The following is an 8,680-nucleotide window of genomic DNA, read 5'->3' as shown; positions in this document are numbered from 1 at the left end:
AGACAAGTAAAACCACGATTCTCTATGACCGTCTAAATCCTACTCTCTCTCTCTCTCTCTCTCTCTCTCTCTCTCTCTCTCTCTCGATACTGACTACCAGCCACATGGTTCGGGTTCAGTCCAACTGCAAGTGGGACTGAACTCGGGAAGTATCTTCTGCTATAGCCTCGGGCCGACCAAAGCCTTGTGAGTGTATCTGGTAGACGGAAACTGAAAGACGCCCGTCGTATATATGTATGTATATATATATATGTATGTATATATATATATATAATATATATATATATATATATATATATATATACGTATGTGTGTATATGTTTCTGTGTCTGCGTTTGTCCCCCCACATCGCTTGACAACCAATGCTGGTGTCTTTACGTCCGTGTAACTTAGTTGTACGGCAAAAGAGGCGGATAGAATAAGTACTAGGCTTACAAAGAATAAATCCTGAGGTCGATTTGGTCGACTAAAGGCGGTGCTCCAGCATGGCCAAAGTCAAATGACTGAAATAAGTAAAAGAGAGTAAAAGAGATACCACTCGTCACGTGGGACGGGCGTACCATTGTTACTATTATTCCCACAACACACACATACATACATATATCAAAATTTCGAAGACGAAAGAAAATTGGTAATAACCTTTTGTCCGTCGTGGGTTTATATTTTCCATACTCAATACATACTGTCAAAACGTGTTATTATGTTTATGGAATATATATAATATATATATGAAACCGACATAGGGCGGTGAGCTGGTACAATGGGTAGCACGTTCGATGAAGTACTTAGCGTCATTTCTGCCGGTTTTACTGACTTCAAATGTCACCGAGGTTGATTGCACCATTCATGCCATCAGGGTGGATAAATTGAGTAGCAATCGAGCTCTGTGGTCGATGTAATCGACTTAGAACTATTTGAAATGGTTGGTGGCCGTGTACTGTAAATTGTAACTGACATAACTCGATATGTGCGTGTGTATGTGTGGTTTGGCAATCGATTTTGCAGTCGAGCATAGGAGACTATGTTTGCATCGATTTTCCATTTCATTGTTATTATCTGTCGGTTTCGGCCACTGACAGAAATGTACTGGTTTTCGGTGACGGTACGAAGACATGAACTTAGAATTTCACAGGAAATTCCGACCGAAAGTATTTAAATGCCGCTAATCTACTCGTGCAGACGGGCACTTTTAATCGGCCTTCAGAGCTAAAACACCAGGGCGATTTGCAATGAGAGTGCGATATATAGATATATATATATATATATATATATATATATATTATATATATATATATATATATATATATATATATATAGGGAGAGTTTACGAAAAAAACAAAAGGCGTAGACAGGTGGTGTACAAAAAAAAAACATGTATTAGTATAACGCTCAGTATAGGCACACATAAATATTCATGTATGTATATGTAAATATGTATATATATATGCTTACACTCTCATACACACACACACACACACACACACATATATATATATTTATATATACATGCATGTATTCATACATACATACATTCATACTCACGCATATGCATACGCACATAAACACTCTCACACATATCTTTTATTTCTTTACTTGTATTAATCATTAGACTGAGGCCATACTGGAGAGCCGTCTTCAAGAATTCTTAGTCGAACATATCGATCACAATAAGGATAGATGAGTATAAACACATATATATGGGTACGGATATATACACATATCTGTGCGTGTATGTGAGTGGGTGTTACTGTTGTGTGTCTGAAAGGGCATATGGGTAGAATTTTATTTACGTAATAATCACACTACTGTGTAAGCTTGTATCCATTACTTATACGTCTTGACTATTCTACTATTACGTTGAATTTTTATTTGTACGATCGATATTTCTCTCTTGTACTCCTTCTAAACATACATTTTTGTCTCTTACTTTCTCCGGCTCTCTCTCTCTCTTCTCTCTCTCTCTCTCTCTCTCTCTATATATATATATATATATATATATGTGTGTGTGTGTGCGTGTGTGAATGTATATATATATATATACATACCTACCTATATATATATATATATATATATAATATATATATATATATATGTGCGTGTGTGAATGTATGTGTAAATGTACATGTATGTTATATATATATGTATATATCGATAGATAGATAGATAGATAGATAGATAGATGTGCATATACATATATATGGAGAGATAGGTATGAGAGAGAGAGGGAGAAAGGGAGAGGGAGAAACAGAGCGGGAGAGAGAGAGGGGAGAGAGAAACGTCTTTATGTATTCATCTATCCATTTGTTTGCAGCTAATCTGACTTAAACAAATACCCTTTGTTTCGTCGAACGAGACCGATACTTTAGGAATTGTGTCAAATCATTATCCAATATCGACTTAATTAAATATAAATATTTATCCATTTAACGATCTAACAACGTATCCATCCATTAAGCAGTGGAATCGGCAAAGACATATCTTTCACAATATGATTACAATATTAGTTCAATATCATATCTTTAGTGGAGGCGTGTGGCTTAGTGGTTAGGGTGTCAGCATCATGATCGTAAAATTGTGGTTTCGATTCCTGGACCGGGCGACGCGTTGTGTTCATTTCACGTTGCTCCAAAAAATGAGTAACGCTGCGATGGATTGGCGTCCCGTTCAGCTGGGGAACACATACGCCATAGAAACCGGGAAACTGAGCCCATGCGCCTGGATGGGCTTTAAAAGGGCGCATTTGTTATTATTTTATCATATCTTTACCCTCCCACCCATTCATTGTCATTCTTTCACATGTGTGTGTGCGTGGAGGCTCAATAGCCCCGTAGATGGACTCGCGATTATAGGATCGCGGTTTCGATTCCCATTGAGCGAAAGCACTTAAAGCTCCACGAAGCTCCGGCAGTGGGTACTGGCGAACCGTGCTGTACTCTTTCTTCCCGATTCTGTTGTACCTGTATTTCAAAGGACCAGCCTTGTCACACTCTCTGTCACGCTGAATCTCCCCAACAACTACGTTAAGGGTACACGTGTCTCTGCAGTGCTCAGCTAGTTGCACGTTAATTTCACGAGCAGACTGTTCCATTGATCGGATCACCTAGAACCCTCCTCGTCGTAGCCGACGGAGTAATGTATATATATATATATATATATATATATATATATATATGCAAAATTTCGATTAGGCAAAATATATTTCTCTTGTTGCAAAAGTCGTGAGGTCAGCCGGTTTGTTCAGTGTTCTCATCTATCAGGAATCTCACACACACACACACACACACATACATAGTTACATACATACATATATATATATATATGTTTATATATATATGAAAAAGTGAAGAGGAAAAGTCTTTATGATTTTCCTCTTTAACGAATAGATGTTTAGAATTTGTCGTGTCCCTTTTCGTATGAAAGGAATGGGAAGATTTCAAAATCAAATGTTAGTGTATGTCCATTGTTAGAAACAAAAATCTGCTTTAAAATTGCTTTCACCTTTAATAACAACGGTTTAAAATTTTCCCCGAAAGGCAGCAATTTCGGAGAGAGGATAAGTCGGTTAAATCGATCCCAGTTTTCAACTGCTTATTTTATCGACCACGAAAGGATGAAACGTAAAAGCGACGACGGCAGAATTTAAACTCAGAACGTAGCGACGGGGGAAATGCCGTTAAGCATTGCGTCTGGCGCGCTATCGATTCTTTTAAATTACTAGCTTAAGGTGACCCACTCTACGAGTGGGTGAGGGTGTGGTTGTTTATATCTGTTGCTTCCTTTCTCCCTCTTTGTTTCTCTCTCCTATCTCTCTCACTTTCCCACTCTCTTACTCTCCCTTTCTCTGGGACTCCCCCTCGCTTTCTCTTATCTCTATCTTTATCTATCTCTCTCCTATTTATTAAAAAAAAACTAAAGATCTTGGGTAAGTTGAGAAAGATTAATCATAAATATCAGGCAGTGACAACGGAAAGCACACTTGCCTTTTGTACGTGCCACTAATTGAGCGATTAAAAATAAAAAAAAAAGATTTCTTTGTTAAATTTAGTACTTATTTTGGGAATCTTTCGACGATTGACCATACAAATGAAAGCTCTAAACGCAGGCTACATGCAGCTGTAAATTTCTTTCAGAAAAAATGATAACTGTAAACAATAAAAAATATAAGGCAAAAATACGTAAAAATGAGGAATTTTTTCAACTTCAAAAATCTTGCCTTAATTTTCAAAATTTCGAACCCATTTCCTGCGCTTAAATTACAAATCCGCTTCCACTTTATCAAGTGTCCCCTAAAATCAATAAAATCCCCGTTTTCACAGCAAAGCAACCACTGCAGCACCCAAAGACATCTCCCAATCAATTTCTCACCGCAAGTTACCCCCTCCTGTAAATTGTAATCCTCTTCCAGCCCCATTTAGACCCCTTTTTACAAAAAATCCAATTTGTATCAACATTAGCCTTCTTCATTTCATAGATTAGTTTAATTTACAATACAACGACATGCGTTACCTACATCTTTTGAATATCTATTTCAAACAATAAAACACACAGTTCCAGTTGTTACTTGTATAGTTGCTGAATGTTTTGGTTGAATCTTCACTGTAGTTGAAAGTATATCTTATAAGAAACCCTTAAATTGTGTTGCATATGTAGGGGTTATTTGCCAGCCGCCATTGATTTCTGTGTCTAAGTTGTTGCCAAAGATTATTTTAATGTACTCATTTCCAGCGTTCTATGATATCCCTTTAGAATCTATCTGGGGTGTTATTTTGCGGGGTGTCAAACACAATAATTTCACGGCTTCTATTCCTAGATAATGTGGGATATTCATGTAGAGATTTTTTTTACGTGAAAGTTAAATTGAATTGTTTCTTGGTGTAGGCCTTAATATGTGTAATTCAAAAAACATGTCATCTCCGATGAAGGTTGTTATCATTATTTCATAATGGTCTTAATATCATGTGTTATAGTTTTCTCAGGTGTTGTGCGCTTGATATTGGCAATAAATGGGACTAAATTAATACATGTGTGAATATGTATGTATCCATATGTGGGTGTGTGGTTTGTGTATTTCCTAATTAGATTGACATCATATTTATGAAAGTATTCAAATAATTTTTCACAAAAAAAAATCCCGATGATTTTCATATAAAATCTTAGTGCGCAAATCTCACTTTTGGAGTAATGAACTTATGTATTATTTGTATTATATAACATTATGTTATATATTAAGTATTTCGAGTGGTCAATGCCTGTGTTATGTAGGTGTGTGTGTATGTGTGTGTGTGTGTCTGTGTGTGTGTGTTTACATACGTATGTACGTAGATATTAACTTAGATCAATCTCTTTCCTCGTCTCTTAATTAGGCTTCTTATGAAAAAAGTAGCGAAGTCATAAACTCAGCTGAAATCTAATTAACAGCGATATTTCTAATTTTGAATATAATTTAAAGGAAATCTCAGAGTGACCCTTATATATATATATATATAATATATATATATATATATATATATATATATATAATATATATATATATATATATATATATATATATATATATATATATACACCACATAATTGCATTTCATCAGAATATAACGAACATCGCCGCACTTATTTATCTTTAAATACCGGACGAACATTAATATTTTTTCGCAATGCAGAATATAATGACAATATTGATTGTTTTCTCAAATGTTTATGTTCGCCATTTCTCTTCCTAAAACAAAAACAAACAAAAATCAATAGAAGTGTGTAACGACTGTCAATAAAGGAAAAATATTTATTACCATTTGGAGAAGGCGGTATTCTACGGAGTTGTGATAACCTGTCAACTGATGAAATAATTATTCAAGCAAAAACAGAAAGTTAATTTAAAACATAGTATTTTTCACTGGTGCGTGAAAAGAAGCCAGTCATTGATCTAATACTTAAAAACGTTTGGTTACAGAAGATTTGGTAATATCTCCAAATATTATTGTTTTCGTGCTATTTTGTTCCGAATAACAAGCAGAAAACTGTAGCAAATTCCAATTTAATGTTGCGTGTGTTTTTTCTATGAAAGTGAGTTAAAGCGTCGGAAATCTGAAATGATAACATACAAACAGGATGTAAGAGAAACACATTAGCTGATGCATATCACTATAGATTTATTGATAAATATGTATAAATATATAATCACGTATAGTTATATGTACACAAACATCTATATATGCATATAAACTGAAATAGATAGGTAGATAGATAGATAGATAGATAGATAGATAGATAGATAGATAGATAGATAGATAGATAGATAGATAGATAGATAGATAGATAGATAGATACACAGATAAATTTGTGAGATGTCAAAATATGTTTTACATTTGTGCGAAACTTCCTAATTATGGCTCATAGCAAGAAATACGAATATTCCACTGTATTCAACATTGTACTTTTCTTATTATGTGAGAAGAAAAGTTGTTAATACAAGTGGTATATGTATAAATAGAGTTATATTAATAGACTGTACTAGCTACGGCCGTATATATTCTAAAATTGGAACGATACAGAGAAGATTAGCATGGCCCCTACGCAAGAATGACAGGCAAATTCGTGAAGCGTTCCATATTTTATCTAACGGCGGTGCATCAGCATGGCCGCAGCTCTGAGCTGAAACAAGAAAAACGAAAAAAAAAAAAAAGACCTACATATTTCTGTGTGTGAATATGCGCGCACCTATGTAAATTTCTAGTTAATGAAATTGTTGTTGGTTGTACAGGAGACTGAACTGAGCATTTTTATTTCACCAAAACGTACATACAGGCACAGGAGTGGCTGTGTGGTTAGAGGCTTCCTTCTCAACTAAATGGTTCCGGATTCACTCCTATTCCGTGGCACCGTGGGCTAGCGCCTTCTTCTATTATCACGAGCCGAACAGAGCCTTGTGAGTGCAATTTTTAGATGGAAGACTGGAAGAAGCCAGTCGTAAATATATATATCATGTGATCAGGTGACCGATCAGACCATCAGATGTTGTTACACATCGCTGGTCACAATGCGTTCGCATTGTTTTAGCCTTTGAATGACACCACCCCGCTGGCTAAGCGAGCAGGCCAACAGAAGGAAGAGTGGGAGAAAGAGTGGTGAAAGGGTACAGCAGGGATCACCACCCCTTGCCGATGCCTCGTGGAGCTTTTAGGTGTTTTCGCTCAATAAACACTCACACCGCCCGGTCTCGGAATCGAAACCGCGATCCTACGACCGAAAGTCTGCTGCCCTAACCACTGGACCATTGCGCCTCCACACACACACACACACACCACACACACACACACACACATATATATATATGTATGTATATATATATATGTATATGTATATATATATATATGTATATATATATATATATATGTATATATATATATATATGTAATATATATATATATAATATATATATATTATATATCTGTATATATATATATATATATATTATATATATATAATATATATATATATATATATATATATAATATATATATATATATATATTATATATATATATATATGGGCGCAAGAGTGGCTGTGTTGTAAGTAGCTTGTTTACCAACCACATGGTTCCGGGTTCAATCCCACTGCGTGGCACCTTGGGTAAGTGTCTTCTACTATAGCTTCGGGCCGACCAAAGCCTTGTGAGTGGATTTGGTAGACGGAAACTGAAAGAAGCCCGTCGTATATATGTATATATATTCGTAAAAGTGTTTTCAAGGTATCGTTTTCGCCCTTTCTCCTTATATACATATATATATATTTATAATATATATTATATATATATATATATATATATATATATATGGTGTGTGTGTGTGTGTGTGTGTGTGTGTGTTGTGGTGTGTGTGTATGTATTTGTGTGTCTGTGTTAACCTTGCTGTAACTTAGCGTTTGCGCAAAAGACACCGATAGAATATGTACTAGGCTTACAAAAAATAATTACTTTGGTCGATTTGTTTGAATAAAGGCGTTGCTGCAACATGGTCGCAGTCAAATGACTGAAACAATTGAAAAAGAGAATAATAAAAGAATATAGACGATCATAGACATACATACATATTTACATATAAACACATATATAAATACGCACCCATATATACTTACACTTACGCACACTCACCTGTATTCTAAAGTCCATGTTAAGTGACACTTCAAGTTTAATTATATCTCCATTTGCGGACTCATCCTGCATCACGGATCCTCCACACGCGCGACTCCGCGTGGAACAATCTTACATTTTCAGTCTACAAACACAAATCCCCCGAACTCAACACAATTCCCTCCTCTTAACGACTGTCTCTACACCCTCCTTAAAAAAGCAACATTTTATTTTATTTTATTTTATCCCCTCTTATATCCACTTACTTTTTTACACTGTTACCCATTTTTCGATTTTTTATGGGTTTTTTTTCCGTCGAATTTTTAAGTATTTTAATTGCATAATTTTTTTTTTTTAATTGTGTTAATTTCTCTTTTATCCCTTTAATTTTAATCAATTTTTTTAAATTTTTGTATCTCGTATATGCTATTTTTTGTAATGTTTATTCATTTTTTAAATTTTTACGTCTTGCACTCTTCCTCCATTTGCCCAATTTTTATCCATCTTATTTTATATTTAATTTTATTTTTGTGTACACGCCCACATATATACACA

At 34.9% G+C, this 8,680-nt stretch overlaps 1 non-coding gene across 1 annotated transcript; it reads left to right on the top strand.

The window, feature by feature from the left end:
- The first annotated feature begins 6,504 nt into the window (after nt 1–6,504).
- On the top strand, nt 6,505–6,611 carry LOC115220442. Its single transcript, XR_003882535.1, has one exon. It is a non-coding gene; the product is annotated as a U6 spliceosomal RNA (small nuclear RNA).
- Nucleotides 6,612–8,680: the final 2,069 nt, after the last annotated feature.

The sequence above is a fragment of the Octopus sinensis genome, linkage group LG1 (assembly GCF_006345805.1).
Source record: "Octopus sinensis linkage group LG1, ASM634580v1, whole genome shotgun sequence".
In the NCBI taxonomy this organism is placed as follows: Eukaryota; Metazoa; Mollusca; class Cephalopoda; order Octopoda; family Octopodidae; genus Octopus; species Octopus sinensis.
This window is presented reverse-complemented; position numbering and strand designations above follow the sequence as displayed.